Source organism: Protopterus annectens, chromosome 13.part0, assembly GCF_019279795.1.
Source record: "Protopterus annectens isolate FY-2018-M chromosome 13.part0, PAN1.0, whole genome shotgun sequence".
Taxonomy (NCBI): domain Eukaryota; kingdom Metazoa; phylum Chordata; order Ceratodontiformes; family Protopteridae; genus Protopterus; species Protopterus annectens.
Window position 1 is genome coordinate 251,666,786 of NC_056747.1, and position 17,848 is coordinate 251,684,633.

At 41.0% G+C, this 17,848-nt stretch overlaps 1 protein-coding gene across 1 annotated transcript in view; it reads right to left on the minus strand.

The window, feature by feature from the left end:
- STK11 (serine/threonine kinase 11) overlaps window positions 1-17,848 on the minus strand; it is a 1,536,697-nt gene that overhangs the window by 106,679 nt on the left and 1,412,170 nt on the right. The window lies entirely within an intron of this gene.

Here is a 17,848-nt window from a genome sequence, read left to right on the forward strand (position 1 = left end):
GTGGTGTAGTATCAGGTATCACAATATCCAAATAAAGGATATGTCCAAGGCAGAAAAGGTATTCCAAGTGAATGGCTTTCTATCACAGCCTCAGTCATTCCAGAAATTTCTACCAGATGGACTGGTGAGATCAGAGGGTTAGCAAAAACAAAGCAGGCCATAAACAGAAACACAACTGTCACCTTAACCATGAAGGACCCATTTACCTAGAACAATGAGAGGTGCCAGTATCTCCAGGTATCTGTTAGCCTAGAATTCCCATACTTTTTTTTTGTCAGTCTGGTAAGTGAGTTTGTCATTATTGAGCTCTTTTTTGCCACACAAACAAGGCAAAAGACAATTAACCATCATTTTTTGGGATGGTGGGGTGACAAACAGGAATACCTATGGAAAATACTCAGCCAAAGGGAATAGATGCAAACGCCACACATGCACTAAATGGAAGTTAATAATGAACTCCACATCCTGAAGAGTCGGGCAGAATCTTCAACAATGAGCCAACCCATGCTGCCTTCTTTGTTACAATAAGATGATGAGAATTAGCTTTGTTCTTTCTCCTCTGAACTTTGCAATGTGGACTGGAATCTGCAGGAGTGCAAGGAGGGCAAAAGTACAGTTGTCTCCCACTTACAGTAATTGTAGATGTTGCAAGTAAATCAGTGTTCCAAGTACTGATTCTTGGAACTTCCTGCCATGAAGAAGTCTGCGGCTCACCTGATTTCCAAAGTCTTTACATTATCCCTAGCCGATAGATGTCTGAATACGAACATATGGATTTGAGGGTATAAGAAAGGTGTCCATCAGTGCCATCTTCAAGTCTTTCTAAGCAGTGAACAAGCAGTCTGATGCCAGAGAACAGTATGAATTCTCTAGTTGTCTGAATTTAAATGGGAAGGAGGGAAAAAGTACAGTTTTGTACCTACCATAAATGTAGATGTCCGAACAGGATAGCATCTGCAGTCATAACAAATGGGTTGTCCTGTCGTCAGGCAGCCCTTCGGTCGGCCGGATTCCAAAGTCTGGGTCCGGCCGCTGATGTCGCACTTCACCCGACGTCATCTCTGCTGGTCTTCGGGTATAAAGGCATCAGCCGACGCCATTTTCCTCAGTGTTTCTTGCCCCAGATGCCAGTTGCCCTCTAGGAAAGCTAAATTTTGGATAAATGCCAATGTTTCCAAAATAGTAGAAGGCAAACACAAAAAATAAGCATGTATGTACATATATACAAACAAATACACCATAAGAGACTCCCGCCCAGCTAGCTATTAGGAGGGTAAATACCCTAGGAGTACCACACGGGGGAAGGAGGGTGGGTAATCCTGACTGCAGATGCTATCCTGTTCGGACATCTACATTTATGGTAGGTACAAAACTGTACTATGTCCTTCAAGGATGCATCTGCAGTCATAACAAATGGGTAGAATACCATAGCCAAACTAGGGAGGAGGAAGAAGAATTATGGTGTAGTTAGGATCCCTTGCAATACAGCAGTGGCAAACCCTGCTCGGGATCTAGAGTATAGAGGTAAATTATAATGCTTGGCAAATGTATGCACGGAGGTCCAAGTAGCCGCCTCAATAATGTCCTTGGTTGCCACTCCTCGTAAGAAAGCTGTGGTAGTGGCTGTAGCCCTTGTAGAATGAGGTCTTATGTTCTGTGGAACTGGTTTTCCATGGTAGGAGTAACAGAATCTTATGCAATTTCCTATCCATTTGGAGATTGTCTGTTTGGAAATTGCTTTTCCTTCCCTTCCTGTTGCATAGGCTACTAAAAGCTGGTCAGTTTTCTGTTACTTTTGGTTCTGTCCAGGTAGTAGCGTAACTGTCTATGTACATCCAAGGTATGCAGCAGCCTTTCCCCCTGTTCTGTGGATTGGGAAAGAAGGTAGGTAGGTGGATTGCCTGGTTTAAAGACACTCTGGATACCACCTTAGGCATAAATGTAGGATTAGTTCTCATGGACACTCTATCTTGATGGAAGATTAGGAAGGGTTGTACTGCCATTAAGGCCTGTAGTTCCGAGACCCTCCTTGCTGAAGTAATTGCCAGTAGGAAAGCAGTTTTCCATGATAGTTGTTGAAGATCTGCTGTTGCTGCTGGTTCAAATGGAGGGAGTGTCAATTTTTCTAGCACAAAGTTCAAGTCCCATGCTGGTAATGGTGGTTTCCTAGGAGGTTTTACATTCTTGATCCCTCTGAGGAATTGCCTGAGTAGAGGATGCGAAAAGACAGGTGGATCAAGCTGTATTCTGCGGAAATAGCTGATGCATGTATCTTGATGGAGGAATAGGACAGGCCCGTATGTAGAAGCTCTGCCAAGTACTCCAGGATGTTAGCAATATCTATGTTCGAGACATCTTTTCCTCTTTCAGTACTCCAAATGACAAACCTTTTCCATTTTCCTGCATAGTTCCTTCTTGTTGAAGGTCTGCGGCTTCAAGGATAATGTCTTTAACCCTTTGGGATAAGTCTGGGTTAGTAGCTGTTATGTGATGTTCCAGGCAGTCAGTTGCAAGGCTTTTAGGTTTGGGTGCATGATGTTGTAGTTGTTCTGAGTTAACATCAAAGGCATCAGGGTATTGGCCACATTCTCCCCTGAGACATGCTCCTCAGCAAAGGATACCAGTGTTGTCTTGGCCAATTCGGAGCTATCAGAATTATCCTTGGACGTTCCTCTTTGATTTTCAGTAGCACCTTGTGCATCAAAGGAAGAGGTGGAAATGCATATGCTGTCAGGCCTTTCCAACTGAAGGATAGAGAGTCCACCTTCCATGCTAGTGGGTGGCATGTCCTTGTGCAGAATTTTTTGATCTGGTGATTGAGTGGGGATGCAAATAGGTCTATTTGTGGCATTCCCCATTTCTTTGCAATGGCCTTGAAGATGTCCGGGTGTAGCATCCATTCGTGAGCATCCAAGGTGGTTCTGCTTAACATGTCTGCTAGGGTGTTTTCTTTTCCCGGCACAAATATTGCCTGTAACTGGATGTTGTAGCTCAGAGCCATATTCCAAAGGTCCAGAGTCATTCTGCATAGGGGGTATGAATGAGTGCCTCCCTGTTTGTTGATGTACCACATGACTGTGGTGTTGTCTGTCCTTATCATTAAATGGCCTTCTTTGAGGAATGGTTTGAATTTCTGGATTGCTAGTTTCACTGCCAGCATTTCTTTTTGGTTTATGTGCAGGTGCAGCTGGTCTGGAGTCCACAATCCTTGTATGCACTTGTCCAACATGTGCGCCCCAGCCTAGGTCTGAGGCGTCCGTTGTGATGGTTTGGTTTGCTTGAAAGTTGTGGAAGGGCAAGCCTGGGTTTGACTGGCATGCTTGAGCCCACCATAGGAACTCTTGTTTCAGGCATGGGATTAGTGGGATTTCGGTTTCTAAGCTGTGCCTGTGTTGAGACCATAAATTCTTTAGGTACCACTGTAGTTTTCTCATATGCAGTCTGGCATGGGGACCAGGATTATGCATGATGCCATGAAGCCCAAGGCCTGCAGTACCTTTCTTGCTGTTAGTTTGTGCTGCTTTGTTAATGCCAAGAAGTAAAGAGGGAGTTGTGCTTGTTTTTCTGCAGTTAGGAATGCCATTTGTTTTACTGTGTCCAATTCCGCACCCAAGAATGTTCTTGTCTGGGATGGTATCAGTCTTGACTTTTTTAAATTGACTGTGTATCCCAGGGCTTGTAGTAAGCAAATGACTCTTTGTAAATCTGTTGTCAGCTTGCTTTTGTTGTCCGCTTGCAACAGGCAGTCGTCCAGGTATGGATAAATTTGGATTTCCTGTAGCCTGCAATGAGCGATTACGGATGCCAGGCATTTTGTGAATACTCTGGGCGCAGTAGATAAGCCAAAGGGCAATGCTGAGAATTGATAATGCTCTGATCCTGCAAGAAATCTGAGGTATCTTCTGCAATTTGGTCGTATGGGGACGTGCAGGTATGCCTCCTTGAGATCTAGAGTTACCAGCCAACACTCCTTGCCCAGCATGGGAAGAAGTTGCTGTAGGGTCAGCATTTTGAATTTTGGTACAATGATGTATGTGTTTAAGACGGACAGGTCGAGAATAGGTCTCCAACTTTTCTCTTTTCTTGGTACTAGAAGAGTCTGGAGTAGAATCCTTTGCCCTGTTGTGTTATTGGTACTCTTTCCACAGCTCTCATCTTTGTTAATTGAGCTATCTGCTTTAGAGCTTCTGTTTTTTGATTTGGAGGTAGGTTTGGCATTCCTCTTTTTACTGGTAAGGTGTGGAAGTGGAACCTGTAGCCTTGGTCTATGGTTTGCAAAATCCACTTGTCTTTTGTGATATAGTGCCAATTTTTGAAAATAAGGCTAACTTTCCGCCTAAAGGTGCTGCTATTTGCTCCCTGGTAGGCGGTGTCATAGTCAAGTCACTGTGATTGTCCTGTTGCAGTGGCAGTGGTTGTGCCTGTGCCTCTCTGGTTATTGCCTTGCCACTGGCGTCCTCTATAGGCACCTCCTCTGGATTGATTTCTGCCTCTAGAGCATCTATTCCTGCCTCTTTGAGATTTTGAGGAGTCTGGAAAGGACCAATTTTTGGCAGGCCAGTTCCTGCTAAACCTTGGGGGCTGAACCTGTAAGAAATCCTTAACTGTTTGTACAGATTTTGCCTTCTCTTCCATTTTCTTCATTACTTGCTGAGCAGGTGTACCAAATAGACTGGCCTTATCCATAGGAGCATCTAACAGCTTTGCTTTAACATGATCCGGCAAAACCTGTTCCTTCAACCATGCATGCCTTCTTATCACTGTGCCAGTCATGGCTGATCTAAATGAAGCCTCCAGTGCATCATAGCCACATTTTAAAGAATGGTTACTAACCTGCTGAATGTCATTCACCATTTCTAAAACATATTTCTTATCTACGGAGTCATCAGAGGACAGCTTCTTAGTTAACTGATCAAGCATAAACTCTTGGTATTGGATCATGTGAAACTGACAGTTTAAAGCTCTAGCTGAGAGAGTAGCAGAGGTGTAAACTTTTTTCCTCCATCTCTCTAAGGACCTGGATTCCCTTTCAGAAGGGAGAGGTTTTTTTGCTGAGGTCGAAGCTACTGCCTTAGGCCCCTGGGATATAGTCTCAGGATCTGCAAGTGGGGCCTTGTATAGGTGGTGATGAGTGTCTGGCACCCTGTAAAATCTATCTGGTTTGGCAGGGGCTGGAGGTAAAGTATCAGGAGCAGTGCAAACATCATTAAATGCATCATCCACAACAGGCAGAACTGGAGGTATAGCTAAGGGCCTATGTTGTGGTAAGTGCAGAAAGGTCCTAAGCCTTTTTCTTGAATCTGAGAAATCTTGTCCCTGCCATTGGAATTGTTCTCTCATGGCATGTAAGGTTTCCCCAAAGGAAAATTCCTCTGGTGGAGAGGCAGATGGAATAGATTCTTCAGCATCGGAATCTTCATAAGTAGAAAAAGGAGCCTCTGGCTGATCTGTAATGTCTGAGTCATCTGAAGAATCATCAGAGGACACTGGCTCGCGGGGCTCTGCTCTAGGTCTCTTTTCTGGAGGCTGAGAGGCCCTGTCTGGGTGAGATTGGGATCCCCTAATTAAGGAGATTAAATCCTCTGCCAGAGTAAGCATTTGTGAACTAGAAGTGGGCCTATGTGAGGGGGTCTTAACAGGCACTGATTTAACAGTTTTGGCTGCTTTAGCCCTGGCAAAGGCCTTTATAGACATGGCTGCAGGAGGCCTAGCAGCACCACGTGCTGGGGTAGAGACATCCAAAGGGATGGTGTCTGATAATTCACTAGGAACCACAGTAGTAGGCAAAACTTCATAGGCCGATTCAACTAAGGTAGCAGGAGCCTCAGTAGTAGTCATGGATTCGCTGAAGATTGACCGTTTTCTCGGTTTCGCCGAAACCGAGACACTCGCTTTGCTTAACCGTGGTTTCGGCCGAAACCGCGGACCGCGAGTGTCGGTCTTTTCTTTGCGTTTTTTAACAATTTGGGTAGTCGGAGGATCCGACGGCATAATGTACGCAAAATCTGAGCCGAAAACTGTTCAGCAAACTCCGACCGCCAAGCGTTGTCGGTTGAAGGAAGCACAGGCTAAACAGGCTGCTACGCCGTGGTCTGGGCCTAAACAAGGTAGGCAGTAAGAGTGGAAATCTTTATGAGGTATTTGTTTCCCACAAGTTAAACAGTTATTTACTTTTTCTGACATCGGCTGAGGCAAGAAAGAGTCCCCAACGGGTACTTAGCTTTTAGAAGTCTTCAAGTAGTATTCGGTAGTAGTAATCTCTGGATCTGACCGACCGGCACTTGCGAACAGCTTCTGCTTGGCCACGCCGCAAGAAAGACTGAGGAAAATGGCGTCGGCTGATGCCTTTATACCCGAAGACCAGCAGAGATGACGGCGGGTGAAGTGCGACATCAGCCGAAGCCGGACCCAGACTTTGGAATCCGGCCGACCGAAGGGCTGCCTGACGACAGGACAACCCATTTGTTATGACTGCAGATGCATCCTTGAAGGACATCATAGAAGGCCAAGAAGGGATGATGATAAGAGGACTATCTGCAGGAAAAACTCCTCTACCCCCTTGCACCCAACCAAGAGGGAGACAAGTGGTCAGCAGACAGAAAGGTTGGGGGGGTGAGATTATGTACTGTGATACGGATTTACTCAAATATCTATAGTTATGGTAAGTGAGAAACAACTGCACCATGTTCTTTGCAGTCAGTGTTGCAGTACTGATTCTTGGGAGGACTCCTAAAGCTAAAAGTTGGGCAGCAGAGATATGATTCTGCAAGATGGCAGTACAGAAACCTGCTCTAGCTCTAGACATTGCCTGGATTATAGTGTTCAGCAAAGGTGTGCATGGAGTTCCAGGTGGCTGCCTCCAAGATGGGCTGGGTAGGGACTCCTTTGAGGAAAGCTGTAGTAGTTGCCCCATGCCTGGTGGAGTGGGCTTTAATATGGCCAAGTAAATATTTTCCATTGTGTGAATAACGCAACTTAATGCAGTTTGCTATCCATTTTGAAATAGTTTGTTTGGAGGTGGGCTTGCCCTGTTTACCCTCTGTGAAAGCCACCAGTAACTGCTTCTGCTCTATTTGGGGGTTTTGAAAGTACCTGACCTGCCTGTGGACACATCCAGAGAGCAGGCACTTACTCTGCCCTATTCTATGGATTTCAGAAGAAGACAGGCAAGTTGATAGCCTAATTTAAACTACGTGCTGATACCACCCCTAGGCATAAAAGATGGGTTTGTTCTGAGGGTGACCCTATCCCTGTTGAAGCCACTGAAAGGTTCGCTATACATGAAGGCTTGTAGTTCAGAAACTCTCCTAGCTAATGGAACAGCTATAAGAAAAGCGGTCCTCCAGGTGAGCATTTTTAGAGAGGCAGTGGCAGCAGGTTCAAATGGTGGCAAGGTTAGTTTTTCAAACACACTATTTAGATCCCATGCCAAAATAGGGTTGTTTCTGGGTGATCTCACATGAATTATCCCTTTTAGATAAAGTTTCATGTGGGAGTGAGAGAAGATAGGTGGGGGTACTGTGCAGGCATGCTGATATGGCAAACGCATGTACCTAAATGCTGGAATAGGAAAGCTGTTGTCTAAAGAAGCCTGACAGGGTACTACAAAGACTGATATATCATCTGCCTGTCAAGGATTATTGCTTTTGCTGTAACACCAGGAAGAAAATAGTTTCCATTTTGCCAGGTATCAATTTCTGGTTTTGAGTTTCCTTGCTTCCCTTAGAATGGAGAGCACATCCTTGGAATAAAATGCATTCCTTATTGTCAAAACCTAATCCTCCAGGCAGTTAACCTGAGGGTGGCTAGGTGGAGGTGGAAGACAGAACCCTTGACTTGGTTGAAATCTAATTCCTGTGGTAGGGTGCAGAATCTCCCCACACAGTTTGTAAAGGATAGCGAAGACACAAAGTCAAACAGGAAGATTGCCACCAGCAAACAATACAGAATTCCAACCACAACACGATGGAAAAGTGATGCCACCAGTAGTTGAACCAAAAGCAATACCGTTTATTGTACGACAAACGAATTTCTTTACCTAGGTTTCGTTCATTAACGAACTTCTTCAGAATACTTTCCTGAATGAACCAAAACCCTTAAATACAATAGGTTACACCTAATTTCATCTAAATGCCAACAATTGATAAATCATTGAATGTACTAATTGACAATTTAACACTTAATATTGAAGTGATGATCACTCCCACCATATTGTATACACAAATGTACGCTAAAACCCGCTGCTAAAGCATCAACAATGTTCAATACCATAACACTATAAAAATATTATATAATAATGTATTAATGTGTAAATTCCATATATTGTATTGTATAATGTAAACAAAAAAAAATGAATATAATATATATATATATATATATATATATATATATATATATATACAATACTAATAATTAATGTAAAAAAAATATATATGTACTATCATGAATTATGCTAATAAGTTAAAAATAATTGTTATCAAACCTATACACAATAAAGGTTGATGATTCTTCCACGCTCAAATTTGATTGTAATTGGTTGTACACTTTAAAATAAATCTAATTTTAATACCTAAAACAAGTTCACTGAATGCACTAACTACTTGAGCTAAAAAATCACATAATATATATGCATAAAAATAATAATTAATAATAGACCTCTGGCTCTCAATGAACTTATTTCCCCTTGATCCTATTGGTCTTTAATATAGGCATTATTGTACAAAATTCATTCAAGCCCGGTCTATTATATGCATCTAAAAGTATCTGCCATTTCAGCTCTTTAACGTCCAAATCATATTGAGTAGTTCTACCTTGTGGATCATAAACTATATGTTGAATGACACAAAATTTGAATTTATGTTTATCATTACCCTGTATATGTCTGGCAAGGGCATTAGTTGTTTTCAAATGTTGGATATCCAAAGGGTGTTCCTTCACTCTATCTCTAAAGTGTCTACTAGTTTTACCAACATAAAACGCATTGCAATCCTGACATAATGCAAGATAAACTACATTGGATGTATAACAGTTGAAATGGCCTCTAATCCTAATATTACATGAATTCACTTCTAAATTACTATTTGTACAATAAATATAGGGGCACACGGAACATCTCCCACATTTAAAATTACCGTAAGGTCTGTGGGAAATTCCCACATTATTTTGAATATCCTTTTCAAAAATATTCTTAAAGGACGAATCTTTTTTATACACAAATTTAACGTGACCCTGAAAAAGATGTCCCCAAGTATTATCCCTACACAAGATCTCCCAATTCCTCTCAATTATGTGTCTAATAACTTCAAAGGAGTCATTAAATGTGGATATATATAAGGGGATATTATCAAACATGGGTTTGGCCATAGTCTTGTTGATACTGCCTCCTTGAACTGGAATACCTGAACTTAAAATGGCTTGGTAAATCCCCATTTGTCTCATATACAATCTCATTAAATATTCTTGTACATAATTGTTTGGGATATCCCCTATTCTGAAACAAATTTGACATATAAATCAATCCTTTACAAATTCCTCATCTTCACTCACCATTCTGGCTGCCCTGACCATTTGTCCTTTAACAATAGCCTTTTTCTGATGGTCAGGGTGCCAGCTATTGTAGTGAAGATAGGAATTAGAGAACGTAGGTTTCCTATATATATTTGATTTTAATCCACCCTGATGTTTGTCATAGGATAACCTAACGTCCAAATAAGTGATTTCTTCCTGATTAATTTCATAGGTGAACTTTAGAAATCATACAGTGTTATTGATATACACCACAAATGAATTCAATGCCCTTTGATCATCATCCCAAACAATAAATATATCATCTAGATATCTTGTATATATTTTGATGTGCTTATAATATTCCGTTCTGAATATATAATTGTATTCCCAATAACTCATAATCAGATTGGCGTACATGGGGGCACAAGCTGCCCCCATTGCCACGCCATTGACCTGTTGATAATGATTACCTTCATAAAACAAAAAATTGTTTTGCAATACAATATCCATCAAATTAACTAGTGTATTAATTCTATCTTGATCATAAACATTGGTTTCATAAAGTTGTTCTTCCAGCCATATCAAACCAATGTCGTGGGGTATGGCTGTAAACAAATTGCATACGTCCACCGTTACAAAATAATAACCTTCTTTCATATCAAACATCCCAACTTTCCCCAAGAAATCCCATGAATCTTTCGTAATGTATGGAAACTTGGACATACATCTTTTAAAATGATGGTCCAAAAATTGGCTGATGAAGCAAGTCTTGCTCCTTTTCCCATCAACAATGGATCGAAATTGCAAATTATTCAACCCCTTATGTATTTTGGGTATACCAAATACCCCACTTATGACGGGATTTTCATTAATCAAGAAGTTGTACTCATTCTCAGAAATTTCCCCTTGATATAACATATCACTGAGTGATAGATCTGTTTTTTTATGTGCGATGTTTATTTCATTGATACTGACTTCTATATAAGAATCATCAAGTAACATACCTGTCATATAAGAAATGTAGTCATTGGTATCAGTGATGACTACTCCGTTACCCTTATCGGGTCTCATAATCCTGATATCTTTTATGCTACATAAACCCTTAAATATGTCTTGTTCTTTCTTAGACATATTGGAATGTATCCATCTTTTATATGTTTTAAAAAACTTCCTTATATCTATTTCACTCAGTTTTTCAAATATAGCTACGCTGTCATTCATGGGGGGATTGAATATACTAGACTTGGTTAATATATCATTTTCAGCCCTATCTCTATTATTTATATTATCATTGAATAAAGTTTTCAAATTCAATTTACGGGTAAACAATTTTAGATCCAGAATGGATTCTACCAAATTTCCTTTATTACATGGAACAAAATTGAACCCTTTCGAAAACAAATTAACTTGTTGCTTTGTCCATGGGAACTTTGGAATAGTTAAACAATTTGAAATCACCTTCATTATTAGTTATAATACTGGGATTACTTAAAAAAACACATTCTGGGCTTTCCTCTTACTCTGCCCTATTCTATGGATTTCAGAAGAAGACAGGCAAGTTGACAGCCTGATTTAAACTACGTGCTGATACCACCCTAGGCATAAAAGATGGGTTTGTTCTGAGGGTGACCCTATCCCTGTTGAAGCCACTGAAAGGTTTGCTATACATGAAGGCTTGTAGTTCAGAAACTCTCCTAGCTAATGGAACAGCTATAAGAAAAGCGGTCCTCCAGGTGAGCATTTTTAGAGAGGCAGTGGCAGCAGGTTCAAATGGTGGCAAGGTTAGTTTTTCAAACACACTATTTAGATCCCATGCCAAAATAGGGTTGTTTCTGGGTGATCTCACATGAATTACCCCTTTTAGATAAAGTTTCATGTGGGAGTGAGAGAAGATAGGTGGGGATACTGTGCAGGCATGCTGATATGGCAAACGCATGTACCTAAATGCTGGAATAGGAAAGCTGTTGTCTAAAGAAGCCTGACAGGGTACTACAAAGACTGAGATATCATCTGCCTGTCAAGGATTATTGCTTTTGCTGTAACACCAGGAAGAAAATAGTTTCCATTTTGCCAGGTATCAATTTCTTGTTTTGAGTTTCCTTGCTTCCCTTAGAATGGAGAGCACATCCTTGGAATAAAATGCATTCCTTATTGTCAAAACCTAATCCTCCAGGCAGTTAACCTGAGGGTGGCTAGGTGGAGGTGGAAGACAGATCCCTTGACTTGGTTGAAATCTAATTCCTGTGGTAGGGTGCAGAATCTCCCCACACAGTGTCAAGAAGCGGGAGAACATGTGCTGTCTCAGCCAGATGTGGGCCACCAGTACTACAGGGATCAGGGATAAGGGTGGGAATAAATACAGGAGTCAGTCTGCCCATGTGAAGTAGAAGGCATCTATTTTCCTATGCTTTCTGCTGTTTTCTGCAGCAGAAATGTCTGGAGTTGCTTGTTGTGGTGAGAGGCAAACAGGTCTATTGAGGGGAACCCCCACTGTTTGATTAGGTCCAGGAAGACTAATCTTCAGCAAACATTTGTTGGATTCTAAAAGGTACCTGCTTAAAGAATTCACCATGGTATTGTTCTGACCTGGAATACAAGAACCAATGAGTCAGTCCTACTTCTTGAGTCAGCATCCAACATTTCCTGGAAAGGCTTCACAAAGGGCAAAAGAAAGTTCTCCTTGCTTGTTTATGTACATCATCACTGTGGTGTTGCCTGTCCAGATTTTCAGGCTCCCTCAACTTAAGTTCTGCTGAAAAGCTTTAATGGCCAGGTAGACTATTAGCAGCTTCTTCTGATATATATGTAACTTTTTCTGCTGAAGGGACCAAATACCCTGCACTTTCAAAGAACCTTTTTGGGCCCTCAAGCTATGTCTGAACTGTGTGTGATGCTATGGTGTTCTTCTACCATAGGAGTTCTTTTTCAGGCAGGGAAGGAGATGCAGTAGGGTTTCAAGGGTTGGGAATGCTGTTTGCAAGCACTTTTCAGGAACCATTGGAGTTTCCTCATGTGTAACTTTGCAAGTGGGAAGATGCCAAGTATCCCAGTATCCTCAGGAATTCTCTTGCAATAATGAGCTGCTTTGGAAGCAGACTGGTCAGACAGCCTGTCAAGAAAGCAATCTCATCTTGGGGAAGGAAGGCTTTCTTTTGAAACAAATCTATGAGAGTTCCCAGAAAAAAGATCCTTGTTTGACTAAGTTTGAGATTTGTGAAGCTTTAAGGTGAGCGTTATCTTCTGAAAGCAGTCTATGTTGATTTAGAAGGTGTCTAGGGTCTTTGATATGGATCTTCCCAAAATGAATCAGTCATCTAATTAGGCGGTAAATATGAATCCCTAGAGTTCCACAATGTGCTATCATAGGAGCTAGACATTTTGTGAAAACTCTGGGAGCAGAAGACAACCTAAATGGTAAAGCACATAACTGGAAGTGAGAACTTGTTGCTGCAAATCATAGGTACTTTCTGTGTCAGCTATAGGGATGTGGAAGTAAGTGTCTTTCAGGCTTATTGTGGTCACAGTGGCCTCTTGGAAGACCATGAGCAATACTTTTTGCAACTTCAGCATTTTGAATTTTGGGATGTTGAGGAAGTTGTTTAGCTTTGAGAGGTCCAAGATGGGCCTTCCAGGTACCCTCTTTTCTTGTAAAGTACAGTTTTGTAAAAATCTTGCCAAACTCTAGAAGTTCTTCTATTCACTGTCTCAGTATTCTTAACCTAAGGGATCTTCTGCCAAGAATAGCCCAATGTCCGGGCTAGTATACTTAAGCCTTTAGCTCTTATAGGCACCATATGTCACACGTATGCTCCCCATGCAAGGCATACGGCACAAAGGTTATTTATGAATGCACACACTTAAAAATGAAAAAGCCCCAGGAGGAACAGACTGTCCTTAGGGATAAGGAGAACATGTACAATCAAAAGGAGAAAAAGAAGAAGCGGAATCCCACTACCAGGAGGGCAAGAAAAGTACAGGGCAAGAGCTAGAACAGAGGGAGTAGGAGAGAGGGAGCAAATACTGCAAAAATGAAGAGAAGGACGTCTACTGTTATGGTAAGATTTTATACAACTGTACTATATCCTTCCATATCACTGTTACAGTATTCTTTACATAAAGGAGAGTACAAGAGCTCAGGATGAAGCCTGGGAGGAGGAGGGCACAGAACAGCCCTCTACAAACCCATGCAGAATAGCCCTGGCAAAGCCTGGCCCTGGTCTTGGAAATAAAACCCAAATTGTAATGCTTAGTGAAAGTATGAACAGAGGGATCAAGTAGCAGCTTCAAGGATGGAACTGGTATCTAGACCCTCGAAAAAAGCACCAGAGGAGGAAATTGCCCTAGTAGAATGCACCTTACTGACGACGAAAGGCATTTTCCATGAAAATAACAACAAAAAGAAATGGCCTTAGAAAACAGCAAAGAACAAAGTACTGGGATGAAAGGAAACAAAAAGCTGCTCAGATTTGCAAATAACTTTAATTTTAACCAATTAATATCTGAGCCGTTTATTTAAATCCAAGGTGTGAAGAACCTAAGAACCTTATCACTTGCGGACTGTGGAGAAGGAAAAAAGGGAAATAAGATGAATAGACTAAGGGACAACTCACTGAACACCTTGGGCATAAAAAAAGGATTAGTACAAAGAGACACACTGTCTCTGTGGAAAGCTAAGAAAGGAGGAATAGGTATGTGAGCCTGAAGTTCAGACAGTCTCAACTTGAAGTGAGCGCCAAAAGAAAAGCAGTATTTCAAAAGTACAATGTTGTATGGAAGCTGATGAAGCAGGCTCAAAAGGAGTTAGAGTCATTTTTTTTTAATTTTTCAAGTGCAAAATTGAAGTCTCAGTAAGGAAGAATAGCCTTTAAGAAATTGCTTGATCTCAAATCTGGAGCCGGATTAGACTTGCCTTTTTGCCAGTCTTCTTGGCAGATGGCTGGCCCTTGGGATGGGAGGATTCCACCACAGCATTCTAAGCCAACAACTTAAGATGTTGGTTCTCCAATTATATGGACAAGGAAGAAAGATGACTACATATGGTTTTGCGCACAAACGCCTGGCAGACAGAGCACCTGAACAAAACAGACACTGCTCGTGATGGTCTTGATGGGGAATCTGACACTCACACTGACATTTTCCTTTCTGGATGACACAAAGAATAACTACAAAATATAGAAGAGAAGAAAAGAAGCCCCAGTAGGGCCTATAAGATCCAAAGGCTTTGGTATACTGGCCAGACATTGGGCTATCCTTGGCAAGACATCCCTTAGGTAAAGAATACTGCAACACTGGTATGGAAGGACATCTAGAAATATCCTTTAATGGAAGCCTTTTCCCTTGTCCTGGAAGTATAGACTGGATGGATCCCTCATGAATTAGCTTCCTGAGGATATGTGGCAAGAGGATTTTTTTGGTTGCTTTGGAATGCCAAAGAATGGGGGTATTTCTCTGAACTGAATATAAGATGCTGAGGACCAACTGGTCCCTGATGATGGTTTTCCATTGGTTTAGGAAGCAGGAGAGTCTTCCTGCCAAAGGCTTAGAAGGGAGGGAGGGTGGGAATGGGTAAGGGATACCACAGAATAACAGTCAAAGCAGTTCTCTGTGCTGGGTGGGCTCTTTGGAGCTTCTTTGCTCTGTGTGATTGTTCTGATTGCTATTTCCTGGAGAGTCTTGGTCTTCTACCATGGGGAGGCCTCCTCTTGTCTTGTCTAGGTGGAAAAAGGCAAGGTTTATGAAAGGTAGTTCCTACTGTACCTCAGGCAACATTCTTTCACAGTTTTAATTTCCTTTTTTTTATCACATTTCTCGAAAACATGGTCAGCTAGAGATCAAGAAGAAATTTCTTGTCTAATGGAGCATCCAGTAGTTCTGCCTTTACCTGATCTGACAACTTGTGGCAGCTGCTCTGCAAAAGCATCTAAAACATCACAGCCACATTTTGTGGAGTGTCTGGAGACTTGTAAAGCTTCTCTGGCTATCTCTTGGATTTCCTTAGATAAGGTTCTATCCGCAATACAGTCTATCTTAGCTATAATTTTGTGTTGAAGTGATTCAAGGTACTTTAGTATAATGAACTAACAATTCAAATGTCACATTCCCAGGGTGGCCAAGGTATAAACTTTCTTCCCAAATTTTCTAATACTCTACTTTCCCTGCAATTAGTTGGATGTCTGGTTGCTCCCTTGGGTACACCATTTGTGGATGCAGTGGAGATGACAACAGGGTCAGCCTTTGGGTGTTTGTAAAGATGCTTGTACAATTCAAGCACTCTGTAAAACCTGTCTGGCTTCCTAGAAGCAAGGTGTAAAGCAATGTCTTCAAAGATATCATCTAATACAACATATACAGGAGGAATAGCTAGTGATCTGGGTTAAGGCAACCTTGGCAGTTCCCTGTAGTGGGTCTGAGCCTGTGAGAACCGCTTTCTTTCCCATCTGAAAGCCACCATCATTCCTATGCAGGGCATCTGCTAAGGAAAGGTTCTCAGGAGAAGCAAAAAAAGGTGTCGTCTGAGTAAGTTTCTGGTGGCAACTGGCCAGTGTACAACAATTCCTCCTCATTCTCACAGCTAGAGGACCTTTCATCTTCCTGAAAAGTTACTTGCTTGCTTCTCTTGGATGGGGGGGGGGGCTCAGAAGTGGAAGCATGAGAAGGTTTTTTAGATTTCATAAAGGTCAAACTCCTGTGTTATTTTAAGGAGGTCTTGGCCTTTGATCTGAGAAGTGGTGGATGGAGGCAGTGGCAAAGAAAAACCACAATTTATTGTAAAAATCCACAAGCTTTCGAGTAGTAACTCTTCCTCAGTGAGTATAAAAAGGAGTGGTAAAAGCAAATTTAAATACAAACCTCATTCAGACACAACCAATCAAAATACACATTCAATTAATTTAAAACACACATAAAAAACCTTTAAAGAGGTATTATCCACATAACATACCATTAAAAAGCTTTCCCAACCATAATTTGAAAAATGTGAACAAAAAATTAAAAAATTTACTGGAAGACAATATCAGCATATATTCATTTCAGCATCAGTTTTAAAACTGGCTTTATACTAAATGCTGCAGTAAGTCCAGGATTTTGCTCAGCACTTAGACGTATAATCCACTCATTCACATAGTCACAAAGAGTTATTTATATCACCCTCTCTCTTCTGCATATAGCGAATATCTAAGACTCTGAACAAGAACTTGTGATCTATCCCCTTCGCCATCACATGTTGAGCTAGAGCATTAGTACCAATTTTTCTTTGCATCTCTGAATTATGTTCTATAATCCTTTCTTTTAACTTTCTAGAACTTTTGACAACATAGAAGGCAGGGCATTTAACGCAGGTTACTAAATAAATATTACACGTATTGCAAGTGGCATGACATTTAAGTAAGAAATTCTTATTAGATACTGGATGTTTAAATTCGCAATCTTCGTTAACATTGCAACACAGTTATAGCAAGGGACAGTCCCGGTTTCATAAGATGCCTGCTATGTTTGGCGGATAGGTCTTTGTAACATAACTTTTGTTTCAAATTATTGCATCTTTTATATGCAAAGAAAGGTTTATGACCCACAATATTAGCCATTTCAGGCATAACTGTAAGAATCCCCAAATCCCTAAATAAAATATCCCTTAAACCTTGAATGCTGTAACATAGCGGATACAGGAGGTACTGCTTCCATTACCATTAACCATATTACTCGCACTGTTGGAGCCAAAATAAGGCTACACAGCCATACTACTCTTACTGGTTACATAATCCTTTATTTTCTGCAGAAAATCATTATTATAGCCCCTACACTTGAATTCATCTAGCACAGTATTTAGCTCTTCATTACATTTCCTATCATCTGTTGTTAGCCTACAAGTTCTCAAAAATTGACTTTTAACAATACCTTTGAACATATGTGGGGCATGCATACTACCTCTGTGGGTGTATTTATTTTTATATACATCCTTCCAATAAATATATGTATTAATTTGATTATCCTCTTTCTTAACCAAACTAACACTCAAATAAGTGATCTTATTAGTAGAGAAGGTACCTGTAAATCTCAAAAAATCTGTTGTGCAATTTAAGTGTTCAATAAACCATTCTAACAGTGCGCTTTCACCATCCCATAATAAAAAAAATATCATCCACGAAATGTTTATAAAACAGTATTTTGTTCCTATATTCAAGGGATATGTGTAGATATGCAAGACAAACAGATGATGACTTAGCCCTAACATGGCAAAAGCATATTCTCATCAACTAAAGCCATGAGTGTAGACTCCCTGCCATATGGTAAAGTGCTGTGTACTCCAGTTCTTGTGCTCGGTCAAAGGGATCATATGCTGTAG